At 37.8% G+C, this 14,693-nt stretch overlaps 1 pseudogene; it reads left to right on the top strand.

Moving 5' to 3' along the window:
- Positions 1-3,443: 3,443 nt before the first annotated feature.
- LOC143437366 (large ribosomal subunit protein eL21 pseudogene) lies at positions 3,444-3,967 on the top strand (annotated as a pseudogene).
- The last annotated feature ends 10,726 nt before the right edge of the window (positions 3,968-14,693 follow it).

Raw genomic sequence — 14,693 nt, 5'->3', positions numbered from 1 at the left:
AGTGACACAGATGGAATATTGAATTGATGTGTTTTTTTGAACTTCCTTATATTTTTGCCCATAATATCCACATTGAATTAAGTGGAGTCTTTAACTCCATTTTTGTAATGGTTAGTGTGTCACTGGCTTATAGTAAAATCTTGCTATGGAGTTTATTGTGCTATCTTAGTTACTATGCATGAGAATTTGTTTCATACTGTGGTTGAATTATGAATTTGTCAGTTTAAATATTTTAGTACATTTGTAGACAGACCTATAGATTGTATAAATTGAGTGTCTTGTTGTGATATTCTATACTTTTTGTATACTGAGTGGTAATGCTGTGTCAAAAGAACTGGAAATGTGGATGGAGGCTGACTCTACACACCATTGTGCTCAGTTCAATACTTGGCTGCAAGTATTTGCATATGTATTGGGAAGGGTCTGGTAGAGCCTCTCAAGAGACAGATAGATAAGGCCCCTGTCAGCAAGCACTTCTTGTCATCAGCTATAGTGTCTGGGTTTGCTGGCTGCATATGGAATGGATCCCCCAGGTGGGGAAGTCTCTGGATTTACCTTAGACAGGAGCATTTATGAGTTAATATTATTGAGATGAGTGTGGGACCCCATGCCTTAACCAGGTGCAGAGCCTATCCTCGGTCTCTATAGGTTTTTTCTCCCCTTTTTATGGTTATTTCAGCTAATGTCATCCCCATTGGGTCCTGGAATCCTCTTTCTTTCCTGGCATCTAGGACTTTCTGGTAGCTACCCCCAGTTTTCCATCATCCATTGCTACACACCTCTCTTCAATTTCCTGACCCTCTGTTCATCTCCCTTGTCTCCTCCCATACCTGATTGTGCCCTCTTTTCCCCTCCCCTCCCTCTCTTCCTCCAAATTCCCTCCTACCCCCTAACTCCAGTGAGTATTTTGTTTCTCCTTCTAAGTAGTACTAAAGAACCTACACTTTGGCCTTTCTTCTTCTTGAGCTTCATCTATTCTCTGAGTTGTTTCATGGGTATTCTGAGCTTTTTCTCTAATATCTACTTATCAGTGAGTACATACTGTGTGTGCTGTTTTGTGACTAGGTTACTTCACTCAGCATGATATTTTATAGTTCCATCCATTTGCTTAAGAATCTCATGAGGGCTGGAGAGATGGCTCAGAGGTTAAGAGCACTGGCTGGTCTTCCAGGGGTCCTGAGTTCAATTCCCAGCAACCAGATGGTGGTTCATAACCAGCTATAATGAGATCTGGTGCCCTCTTCTGGCCTGCAGACATACATGCAGGCAGAATGCTGTATACATAATAAATAAATAAACCATTCTTTAAAAAAAAAAAAAAGAATTTCATGAATCCATTGTTTTTAATAGCTGAGTAGTACTCCATTGTGTAAATGTACCACATTTTCTGTATCCATTTCTCTATTGAACGGAGTCTGTTCTTTCCAGCTTCTGGTTATTATAAATATGGCTACTATGAACACAGTGGAGCATGTGCCCTTGATGTATGTTGGAAAAATCTTTTGAGGGTATGCCCAGGAGTGGTATAGCTGGGTCCTCAGGTAGTACTATGCCCAATTTTCTGAGGAACCACCAGACTTATTTCCAGAGTGCTTTACCAGCTTACAATTTCACCAGCAATGGAAGAATGTTCCTCTTTCTCCACATCTTCATCAGTATCTACTCGCACTTGAGTTTTTGATCTTAGCCATCTATGGTGAGAAGAAATCTCAGGATCTTTTTGATTTTCATTTTCCTGATGACTAAGGGTGATGAACATTTCTTTAGGTGCTTCTCAGCCATTCAAGATTCCTCAGTTGAGAATTTTTTGTTTAGCTCTCTACCCCATTTTTAATAGGATGATTTGTTTAATAGGATGATTTGGTTCTCTGAAGACTAACTTCTTGACTTGTTGTATATATTTGTTATTCCCCTTCTATTGGATGCAGGATTGGTAAAGATCTTTTTCAAATCTGTGGGTTGTCATTTTGCCCTGATGATAGTGTCCTTTCCCTTACAGAAGCTTTTCAATGTTTTGAGATACCATTTGTGAATTGTTGATCTTAAAGCCTGGCCCATTGGTATTCTGTTTAGTAAATTTTTCCCTGCCAGAGGTCTGCCAGAGTCTGACATATTCAGAGGCAGATGCTCACAGCTAACCACTGATCTGATCAAGGGGTTCCCAATGGAGAAGTTAGAGAGAAGACTGAAGAAGCTGATAGGGTTTGTGGCCTCACGAGTAGAGCAACAATACCAACCAACCAGAGCTCCCCAGGTTCTAAACCACAAGCCTTGAGCACATAGGGAGGAACCCATCACTCCATCTGTATATGTAGGGGAGGATGGCCTTGTCAGACATAAGTGTGAGAGGAGATCCTTGGTCCTATGATGGCTGAACATGAATTGGGGGTGGGGAGGTGGGAGTGCGGAGGTAGGTAGGGGCACATCCTCAAAGAAACAGGAGGAGGAGGGATTGGATAGGAGGTTTCTAGGTGGTGGGGGAATGGGTTAAGGGGATAAAATCTGAAATGTAAATATAATATCCAATTAAAAACAAACAAACATATATATCACCCCTTCAAAAAATAAGTAACAAAATACTCATGGGGGCAAGTAAGGTGAAAAAATGTGGAGCAGCGACTGTAGGAGGGATTCTCTGGCTGTATTGGGGATATGATCCTGACCCACCTTTGCTTGCCTATATCCCAGATGGAACAAGCTGCCTTGCCTCAAGTTTTTAGAACTTGTGGGACAGAGAACCAAAATGAGGAATTATAATGTCTCTTGTATTTTTCTTAAAGATGACAAATTATTCGGTCTCAATCATGTACTGGTCTATAAATCAATCCAATATTGGAAATAATAGTCTTCCTTTGGAAGGAGGGATCTGGACATTTTCCTAGACAGATATGGAAGTTAGCAGCAGATCTCTATGATGTTATGATAGGAAGAGATAAAGTTGGAAGAGAATCTGGATTTCAAACAAGGGTTATTGCATGTGTTAAGGCTTTTATAATTGTGAAGCTAAAATTTGTTTAGTCTTTTCTACAGTATTTATTATAAGTTGCATTGACTATATGCTTTCTAATTGTGTTAGTGTGTTGAAAACTGACATAACTTTTACGGGGGTCTATCAACCAGCTTTTGTCTTACTGACCTGAGTATTAGAAAACCTTAATACTATGCAAAAAAAGCCTGAGAAAATTACTCTTTAGGAAATTATTCTAGTACAGTCATCACTTGAGGCTTTTATGATAAAACTCTTCACTCCTATTTTGAATATTCAACTTATTTGGTAAAATATTGATACATGCCCTTCCATTTTGCATCTCTACAAAGACAGATAGCATGTCTGCCCTCTCAACATCATACAGTCTGAAGGCATCCCAGGATACCTGCTCTAACCCAGGGACAAAGAAGGTAGGCTTCAGACAGAGAAAACAAGGCCAGTTAACAACAGAGATAACGGCGGCAGCCATCTTCCAGTTAACTCGCCAAAATGACGAACACAAAGGGAAAGAGGAGAGGCACCCGGTATATGTTCTCTAGGCCTTTTAGGAAACATGGAGTTGTTCCTTTGGCCACATACATGCGAATCTACAAGAAGGGTGACATTGTAGACATCAAGGGAATGGGTACTGTTCAAAAAGGAATGCCCCACAAGTGTTACCACGGCAAAACCGGAAGAATCTACAATGTCACCCAGTATGCCGTGGGCATCATTGTAAACAAGCAGGTTAAGGGCAAGATTCTGGCCAAGAGGATCAACGTGCGGATTGAGCACATCAAGCACTCGAAGAGTAGAGACAGCTTCCTGAAGCGGGTGAAGGAGAATGACCAGAAGAAGAAGGAGGCCAAGGAGAAGGGCACCTGGGTTCAGCTGAAGCGCCAGCCTGCACCACCCAGAGAAGCACACTTTGTGAGGACAAACGGGAAAGAGCCCGAGCTGCTGGAGCCCATTCCATACGAGTTCATGGCCTAGTGTGCAAAAGAGAAATAAAGGACCCAACTGCAGAGCTTTTCCAAACAAACAAACAAACAAACAAACAAACAAAAAACAAAACAAAACAAAAAAACAAACAAACAAAAACAAAAAACAAACAAACAAACAAAACCAGAGATAACCAGATGGTGAGATGCAAGCAGAAGATCAAAGCAAAAAAACCAATATTCTTTGGTACCATTCAACCCAGTTCTCCCAACACATCAAGCCCTGGATAACCCAACACATCTGAAAAGCATTATGCTGACCTAAAATCCCATCTTATGCAGGTAATAGAGACCTTTAATTATGATATGAATAACTCACTTAAAGAAATATAGGAAAACACAGTAAAAAGGTAGAAGCCCTTAAAGAGGAGACAAATGAATCCCTTAAATAAATGCAGAAAACCACAATTAAACAGGTAAAGGAATAGTCCAAGACCTAAAAATGGGAGTAGAAACAAACAAGGCAATGCAGTCAGGAGTTGGTACAAACATAGCAGCATTAGGAAGGTTGAGAATCACTGCTTTAAGTTATTTCACACAGACAGGATAAGCTACCAACACCGAAATATAGCTGCATCACATCTACTGCACCTTTGGCCCATGGAACATCATTGAGGATGCAGTGAACAGAATACCAGGTCATCTACTGTAAAATATTTTCCACTAGAATATAATAGCATAAACGAATCACAAAACAGTAATATCAATGTACTTATGAACTTGAAAGAGATCAAATTTTATAGGGCTCCATGTTTACCCCACACAAAAAACAAAGGACTCCAGAAAACTAAGGACAGCTGAGAGAGGAAAATTAACCTTTCTACAGATGCAGAGTGTCATTAATTGGTTGTAGAATGCAGCCTGTTCAATACACACAAAACAGTTCTTCTCATTTTAGAATAGAGGTTCTCTGTCTTCTTAATGTTGTGAATATTTAGTACAATTCCTATCGATGGGAATCATTCCATCCATAAATTTTCTTTTCCTACTTTAGAACTGTCTTTTTGCTGCTGAAGGACCTGCCCATCTTGAATCCATCCCATGCACAGCCACCAAACCCTGACACTATGACTGATCCTATGTTGGGCTTATAGACAAGGGCTATGATAGCTGTCTTCTGAGAGGCTCTACCAGAAGCTGTCTAAAACAGATGAAGACATTTATAGCCAACCATTTGACTCAGGACACGGACAACTATGAAAGTGTTAGAGGAAGGATTTAAGGAGATGAATGGGATGAAAACCCCGTAGGAAGAACTACAGTATCAACTAACCCAGACCCTTCAGAGCTCCCAAAGACTTATCCGCCAACCAAAGAGCATACATGGGCTGGTCTGTGTCCCCTAGCACATATGCAGCAGAGGACTACCTTGTCTGGCCTCAGTGAGAGAAGATGTGACAAATTCTGTAGAGACTTGATGCACCAGGAAAAAGGAATGCTGGACCACCAAAGATCTTAAAAAGAAGCCATTTATACATTTGGTAAAAAAAATTCCAAGAAGACACAATTTTATGAAACAAAACTCACAGTAGCTGATATAAATTTTGTTGCTTGGAGTTACAGACACTCTGGTCCTTAATATATAAAATTCATATGGAGTATTTAGATTTCTATTTTGATGTGTTCCATATTAGTATTGGTCAAAACATAGACCAATCAAGCTTGAAGGGAATATAGGACTCATCGAAGAAAGCTGAGTTTAATGGTTTGAAGGTTCTATGGGGACAACCTGGAAGAATTTTTCCCAGTAAAACTGCTTATCTCTATACTTTGAACGTTACTGAAGTATCATACCATGCTAACTGTGACTCATTGTGTGAAAAATCTTGTGTGTAATCAAGTAATAACTGGTCAGATTTTGTTTAAATAAATTAAGTGGAATTTTTATCTCCTACTGTCACAATCGAGTGAATAGTCCACCTCCATAGTTATAATGAACAGAGTTGCTCATTAATTTTAGTGAAGAAACTGAATTTATGGTTTGAATATCTGGATGTACAATGACTATCACATTGCCTTCCAAATATATCAGTCATAAAAGAGGAAGTTTTTCATCGATGTAGAGTGATGATGGCATATATCATAACTACTTCAGTGCTTTGAATAAATCTTATCTCTGTGCTGCACTTAAAATGTTTCAACTGATTGGAGAAACCATGAACAGCATCCAACTAATGGGAAAGAAACAGGACAAGAAGATTTCACTAACAAATGGTGCCAAACATTTAATTAAAATACAACACCAAAACTTCAAATATTATTCTATAAAATAAAAAGTGTATTGAAACTATCACATGTAGCATATACCCCAATATAGTATCAGATATCTGATATAGACAAGAAATAAAGACACAACAAACCAGAAGAAAACTATGGAATAAAATCTCTTAAACACTAAAGCAAAATTTTATTTTAAATACTCATCAAATATTGTAGTGAATATCTGAAGATTGCCTGCCAATATAATAAAGAACATGAGAAAAAGAAACCTAAGCTTTTCCTTCGTTACCATAAAGGATCCTGTGGTGTGTGGGTTGTATTCTTTTCAACATGCTAATCAACAACATGAGCTTTAGGCAAAAAGAGGAAGTTCAAGAAACACTATTTGTGTCCCAAACAAAATGGAGGATGTCTCTATAGAAAATGACACGGAGGGCTCATCTCTCAATCTTGACAAAAGCAAATACAACATTATTGAAAGGCTTGAATTTTTAGCTTGTAGGCTTGATGTATTGAGTACTTTATGGATCTTAGTTCAGTGCTCTTGAACAAGAAATGATTTCCCAAAAAACATTCACTGCTCAGGATGGCATTTGATTAGCTGTCAAAATTACTTGAAGAGCCAGCTTCCACAGTAGAAGGCATATTCCCAATTCATCTGACATAGCATTATTATGTAGAATACAAAATGGATAGGAAATCACAAACATCAAAACATGAAATTCAACCAATCAGTAAATATGCAAAAGTAATAAAAATATTTAACCTGACAAGATATAGGCCAGCCAAAGTATGAAACATTCTAATTCATAGTAACTAAGAAAGTGCAATAAACTCCATAGCAAGATGATGTTATACCCAGTGAAGTACCAACAATCCAGAAAATGTATCCAGTGATGATGACTAGATGGATTCAAAGATCCCATGTCATTTCTAGTGGAAATGGAATTCAGTGTATCTAATATGGGCATAAGTATAAGAGAGATCAGAAATTACAAATCAAATTCTATGCTCCATCTATGTCACTCATTGTAATCTGACCAATTTACATAAATTCACATATCAGACATACATCTGTGTTGTTGCAGTGTAATTCAAGACATTTCTGTATCAAAGATACCTACTAAACGTGTATGAAAGACATAAGGAATATACTAAAATTAGGAATAAAATTCTCCATAAATGACAATGAAATTCAATTCTCTCATTTCATCTGAAGAAAATATATGTATTAATCATTATAATGATTAGTCTTAATGAGGTGAAAACAAAATAAACTGATGAAATGATTCACCAAAAGTCACTGACCTCCAGGGACTGAAGATCAGGCAAGATATCAGCATTGTAAGTCTGTAAATATCTGCACAGGTACTGGTAATGGACAGGATTCATTTTGAAGAGATTTTGCAAACATGAGAAACACAGAAGAGTATATGAACAACAAAGAGCATGCTCAACTACTGGCTTACTTGTGCATGTGAGTCTTTCCTTCCCTAGCTTAGTCAATGGAAGAGATAATATCCTTTGATTCAACTCAAAGTCTGAATAACATAGGACAATTATGATCTTCTTGGCTCTTGTCTTATTATTGAGGTTCTGATAAAATTCATTATCATGATTGCCAATTGTGTTCATACATGTAGCTGTTGACACATGGTCTGGCTCAAGGTATTCAGGAGATTTCCCCTGGAGTGTATGCCATTGATGAGAATGAAATCATGGCATCTGAAGATAAAGAACATAATCTTCACAACATGTTTTCAGAAATGTTTTGATCAAAAGGTTTCAGAACTCAAATGTAGAGCTTGAGGCCAGAATTTTCCCAGTGTATCCAGGGAGCATGGCATAGAATGAATGGAAAGGAACTGTTGGATATAATTAAGTGGATCTCCAGATAGCAGTAGCCTTAAAAAAGACACATAATGTAAATGTGTGTGATGTTTGTTTGCATAAGAAATGGATTTACTTTATTTTTTTCATTTATTTTCTTTCTTGACCAAGTCATCATTGAGTAGAGCATTGTTCAGTTTCCACTTGTATGTGGGGTTTCCATTGTTTATTCTTCAGCAAGAGAATGTCTTCTATATTCTTCAGTATTCTAGTATTCCCACTGCAGAAATGATGAAGAGAGACAGAAACACACGTTTCTCAGAATAGTCAAACTTTCAGAAAACAGATCAGCATGAATGATTGCAGAGCCCAGGCAATTTGTCTTGCATTTCCAAATGTTCTCTAGAAGTGAGTTGAGGTACCTGACAGAAGCCAGGCAAACCATTTGAGGGTGTGCATCTCAGGGAGGGGCAAAGACTGGAGCTTCTGTCAGAACTGACATTGGGCTGCCTGACTATAGCCATTGGTTCTGACATTAGGATGGACAGATCACTGTAGAGAAAGCTGATAATACAATGGTTTTTCCTATAAGCTATTAGAAGAAGGAATGTCTGAATTTATCTACATAACTATCTACCTACCTACCCATCAGTCTCTCCCCCAATCCATGTCATTATTAAGGACCAGCCTTAGTCCATGGTGGTCTGACAGGTGCAAGAAATTATTTCAATCTTTTTGCATCTGTTGAGGCCTGTTTTGTGACCAAATATATGGTCTATTTTGGAGAAGGTACAATGAGGTGCTGAGAAAAAGTTATATTCTTTTGTTTTAGGATGAAATGTTCTATAGATATCAGTTAAACCCATTTGGTTCATAATTTCTGTTAGTTTTATTTTGTCTTTGTTTAGTTTCTGTTTCCATGATCTGTCCATTGCCGAGGCTCATGAATAAGGAAGACCAAGTGTGGATGCCTCCGTCCTACTTAGAAAGAGTAACAAAATACTCAAGGGAGCAAATATGGAGCATATGTGTGGGACAGAAACTGAAGGAGGGGCTGTCTCGAGACCATTCCACCTGGGTATCTATCCCATGTGAAGTCACCAAAGGTAGAGGCTGATGTGGATGTCAGGAAGTTCATGCTGACAGGAGCCTGATATAGCTGTCTCCTTAGAGGTCTGCCAGAGTCTGACATATTCAGAGGCAGATGCTCACAGATAACCACTGATCTGATCAAGGGGTTCCCAATGGAGAAGTTAGAGAGAAGACTGAAGGAGCTGAAAGAGTTTGTGGCCCCATGAGGAGAGCAACAATACAAACCATCCAGAGCCCCCCCAGGGTCTAAACCACCAGCCTTGAGCACATAGGGAGGGACCCATGACTCCATCTGATTATGTAGGAGAGGATGGCCTTGTCAGACATAGGTAGGAGAGGAGATCCTTGGTCCCATGAAGGCTGAACACCAAGCAGAGGTAATCTGAGGATGGGGAGGTGGGAGTGGGGGGTGGTAGATGGGGGTACATGCTCATAGAACATGTATGGAGGAGGGGCGATGGGATGGAAAGTTCCTGGGTGGTGGTGAGAATGAGGTAAACGGATAAAATCTCCAAGTTACCTTCTTCTGTCTGCCTCTGCTTTTTATATGTCTCATTTCTAAGTCACACCTTTAAGTCACATCTTTAAGTCTTGTCTCTAAATCACACTTTTAAGTCACGCCTTTAAGTCTCGCACCTTTAAGTCTCACACACCCAAAGGAAAATCCTGAGTATCTAAAACAAGGTGTTATCAGAGTGTGCTCAGCTGTTGTAGGGTGATGTAATCAAGCCTCTTGTCAGGGTATATGGCTCAAGATGGCTGCAAGGATGATAGCTGCCTTCTGGTGGCTCCCCAGATCCATTGATAGGTGCCTACAAGTAAATGTGAACAGCATGCATTTATGAGTGCACTGCTACACAAACACACACACATTGTGTATATATATTACATACATATATATACAATATATATGTGTATGTATATTTCATATATTATATATAACATATATATAATTAAGAATTAAAAAACAGATTAAAGTTGTATTGCACAAATGAACAAAACTGTTTTCTAGAACATTCAAACTTGTTAGGAATAGTCTAGAATCTAGTAGGAATAATACACAATATTTGTAATATAATCTTACTATCCTTAATAGGAGTTATCAAAGGTGAGTAATACTACTTGTATAAAGGTCCAAGTATCCTAACAATCATATTCCTCATGTGGTTGTTTCATTATCTTTTCTACATCCTTTAGGTTTTCTTTGGACCATTTAATCCTCACTTAAGTGACCATGACCAATTGCCTTATGTCCATCAGGTAGCCAACAAGGACACACATTTTCCCCATGGTATGGTCTCCTTGATGTTTCATTTAAGATGGACTTGGATAGCACTGTTTATCTCAGATGATGACCAGAATATTCAGTTTCTCTCACTTTTGAGAGAAGAAATGCAAAGGCATGGAATCTGTTTAGCTTTTGTGAATATGATCCCAGAAATCATGTAGATATACATGACATGGGCTAAGATAAATACATTATGACATCTTCAGCCAAGATTGTTATTATTTATGGTGAAATGAACTCTATTCTAGGAGTCAGCTTTAGAAGATGGGGATATTTAGGTGCTCAGAATATCTGGATCATGACCTCACAATGGGATGTCATCACAAATAAAAAAAAATTCAGCCTAGATTTCTTCCATGGAACTGTTAATTTTGCATACCACAAAGGAGAGATTGCTAAATTTAGAAATTTTATGCAAACGATGAACACTGATAAGCACCCAGTAAACATTTCTGAGTCTATACTAGGGTAGAATTATTTTAGTTGTTCAATCACTAAGAACAATAACAAAATGGATCATTTTACATTCAAAACCACATTGGAATGGTCAGCACTGCACAAATATGACATGTTTCTGAGTGATGAAAGTTACAATTTGTATAATGTTGTGTATGATGTGTATGCTGTGGCCCACACCTACCACAAACTCATCTTTCAACAAGTAAATTCTCAGCAAATGGCAAAACTCACTGACTGTGAGTGGGTAAAGTTTCTTACATTTCATTATGCTTAGATATATCAATGTCATCTTTTAAATAAATGCAGAGAAACAACTGTACATTTGTTAGAGATTATTCACTCAGTGGAAACATTTCTACACTACAGAACTCCCTAATGAATCTTTTATATAAATAAATATTATGCACAAGGGTAACATTTAATAGCAAGCAATACATATCTTATGAATATCAGTGAGTTTTATGAAAATGTGTCTCAACATTTCACCAAATGACTTCAAAATTTAAAATAGAAGCCAAGAGTTCTATTATAAAAGCATTAAGTGATGATTAGATTAGAATATTTTTCTTAAGAAATAATTCTGAATAATAAGTACATGTGCTGTGATTAATAGTTAATCATTTAAACTGACAATTTAAAAACTATAAATGATTAATTAAGACTGCACATTTTATTAAGTATTTGTATACTGTAGGTAAATGAAAGGCCTACAACCATTCTTTATTTTCACAATTTCAGATATTCAGACTTCCTCTTCATTCTCATATACATGGCTTCATTCTTTAAAAAGTATTTTTGACAAATGTGTATAAACATAAACATACATACTCACACAACACACAATGTTACTTGTTATCTGGCAATCATTTTTTCTAACATATTTTACCATCAAAAATTAATATGAAGTATATTAACATTCAATTGTCCATGAGGTATATTTTATTTTACTACACAGGATTACTTTAATACAGCTGTCTTTTCTGAAAGTCATTAATAAATTGGATGACATTCTCGATTTGGCATTCCCTTTATTGATATGCATATATAAGCATCTAATGATGGATCTCTTTTAAGTGACTTCCATGCTAAAAACCACGGTATTTACTAACCCTGTTGGAGAACTGGAGATCATGAATCATAGAGAAAATCAGTGTGCAGAGTATGACATTTTTATCATTTGTAATTTACCACAAGGCCTTGGATTGAAAGTAAAAATAGGAAGCTAGTTTCCTTGTTTTCCACAGAGTCAAGAAATTCATATATAACTTGGAAGACTTGGAGTGGGCCACAAGAAGAGTTTCGGTGGGTTCATCACAATTTTTACTTTCTTCAAAATATCTAAATTTTAAAATATGAGGCATTGAAGTAAGAGCTCTGTGGTTAAGGCCAATTGCTACTCTTGCAAATGACCATCCTCCATTACAAGCACCAATATTGATAACATTCAACTTCATGTAAATTCGGTCATAGAAATCAAAGGCCTCTGGATTCTATGTTTAATTGCATCCACCTACCTATTCATGTCATACTATATGAATATATTTATTAAATTTATAGTTATATATATATATTTTTTTTATTTTGATATGCATATGTAAGCATCTAATGATGGATCTCTTTTAAGTGATTTTTTATATATAATTAAAATTTTGTAACTCCATATAAACCATGAAATTTTTTGATTCTGTGTTAACATATTTATAACCTAATTAGTATAGCGTGTATTTATTAATAGAAAATTTTCTCCAGATTTAAGGTTTTCTTATTTTTAATTTATATATTTTTATTAGTTTTTTTTTATTTATTTACATTTTAAATGTTGTCAAGTTTCCCCTACTCTTCAGAAGATTGCCTTATCTGACATCAATGGTTGGAGACGCCTTTGGTCTCGTGGAGGATGGATGCTCTAGCATAGTGAAATGCTAGGGTGGTGAGGCTGGAGTGGGCACATTGTTGAGGGAGGTCCCTCATAGAAGCAGGTTGGACAGGGGATTTAATAGGGGTTTCAAGGTTTTCTTTGAAACATAGAAAAACTTCATTAATTTTATGAGAGTCTTATTTAACTTTGTTCATATTCATCAAACAATGCTTTCTTGATTTACCCTACCTTCTCTCTCCAGAAATGTCAGGGTTCTTTTTTTTTTATTTATAAATCTTGAGAGAGAAACTGATGCCATATAAATATCGCTTTTGGCATAATAAGTTTAGGGAAAAAAATTAAATTGTTCCAACCTATATGTTACAAATATATAACATTACAGGATGTAGTAAATATTGTATGACATTCTGTGAATTGCAGGACAATACATAATAAAAATGTGCTTGAAATTGTTAAGGAGGCCTGGCACAGACCCCTGCCGGGTCTGCTCCTGTGGACACCGGATTCCTCCCAAGACATCCTAGAGGGTCCACTGAACCCAGAGCAGTAAGAAGACCCACGCACTTCCCTATGCCCATAGCTGGGTGCGGGTAGGGCTCAGATTCCAGCAGACCACCAACCCCGCCCCTGCAGAATAGCACTCCCCTTCAACCCCTCTCCCAGATCCGAGGCCTGGTGCAGACCCCTGCCCAGTCTGCTTCTATGGACACTGGATTCCTCCAGAATCATCCTAGAGGGTCCACTGAACCCAGAGCAGTAGCACTCCCCTTCTGCCCCTCTCCAAGATCTGAGGCCTGTCACAGACCCCTGCCTGGTCTGCTCCTGTGGACACCAGATTCCTCTCGAGACATCCTAGAAGGTTCACTGAACACAGAGCGACAGAGGAACAACTGAACTCAGAGAGACAGACAACATATCCCGAGACATCCTAGAGGAGCCACTACACTCAGAGAAGTGGACACATTAGCCCAAGACTTCCTAGAGGAGACCCTACACCCAGAACAGTGGACACCTAGCTGGTCTGCTACCTAGGAGACACCATATCCTGAGTCATCCTAGAGGTAACACTGTACTCAGAGCAGTTAGAGAAGATCACAGAGACTTCTGGACTCTGAGGAGATCAGACAGAAGCAAGATAACTGGAAAAGGAGGCTTCAGTCAGAGACAGCGAGTACAGGTAGCACTAGAGTTAACCAGATGGTGAAAGGGAAGCACAAGAACATAAGCAACAGAATCCAAAGTTACATGGCATCATCAGAAGCCAGTTACCCCATCATAGCAAGATCTGAACACCCCATCACACTAGAAAAGCAGGATTCAGAATTAAAATTACTTCTCATGATGATGATAGAGGACTTTAAGAAGGACGTAAATAACACTCTCAAAGGATATAAGGAGAACACAGGTAGACAGATAGAAACCCTTAAAGAGGAAACACAAAAATCCTTTAATGAATTCCAAGACAACACAACCAAACAGGTGAAGGAATTAAACAAAACCATCCAAGATCTAAAAATGGAAGTAGAAACAATAAAGAAATCACAAAGGGAGACTACCCAGGAGATAGAAAACCTAGGAAAAAGATCAGGTGTCATAGACACAAGTATCACCAATAGAATACAAGGAATAGAAGAGAAAATCTCATGTGCAGAAGATAGCATGGAAAACATTGACACAACTGTCAAAGAAAATGCAAAATGCAAAATGCTACTAACCCAAAACATGCAGGAAATCCAAGACACAATGAGGAGACAGAACCTAAAGATAATAGGTATAGATGAGGAGGAAGACTCCCAACTTAAAGGACCAGTAAATGTCTTCAACAAAATTATAAAGGAAAACTTTCCTAACCTACAGACAGAGATGTCTATAAATATACAAGAAGCCTACAGAAGTCCAAATAGTTTAGATCAGAAAGGAAATACCACCCCCCACATAATAATCAAAACATCAAAT

This window comes from Arvicanthis niloticus, chromosome Y (genome assembly GCF_011762505.2).
Source record: "Arvicanthis niloticus isolate mArvNil1 chromosome Y, mArvNil1.pat.X, whole genome shotgun sequence".
Taxonomy (NCBI): Eukaryota; Metazoa; Chordata; class Mammalia; order Rodentia; family Muridae; genus Arvicanthis; species Arvicanthis niloticus.
The sequence above is the reverse complement of the archived record's forward strand: the minus strand, read 5'-3'. Positions and strand labels throughout refer to the sequence as shown.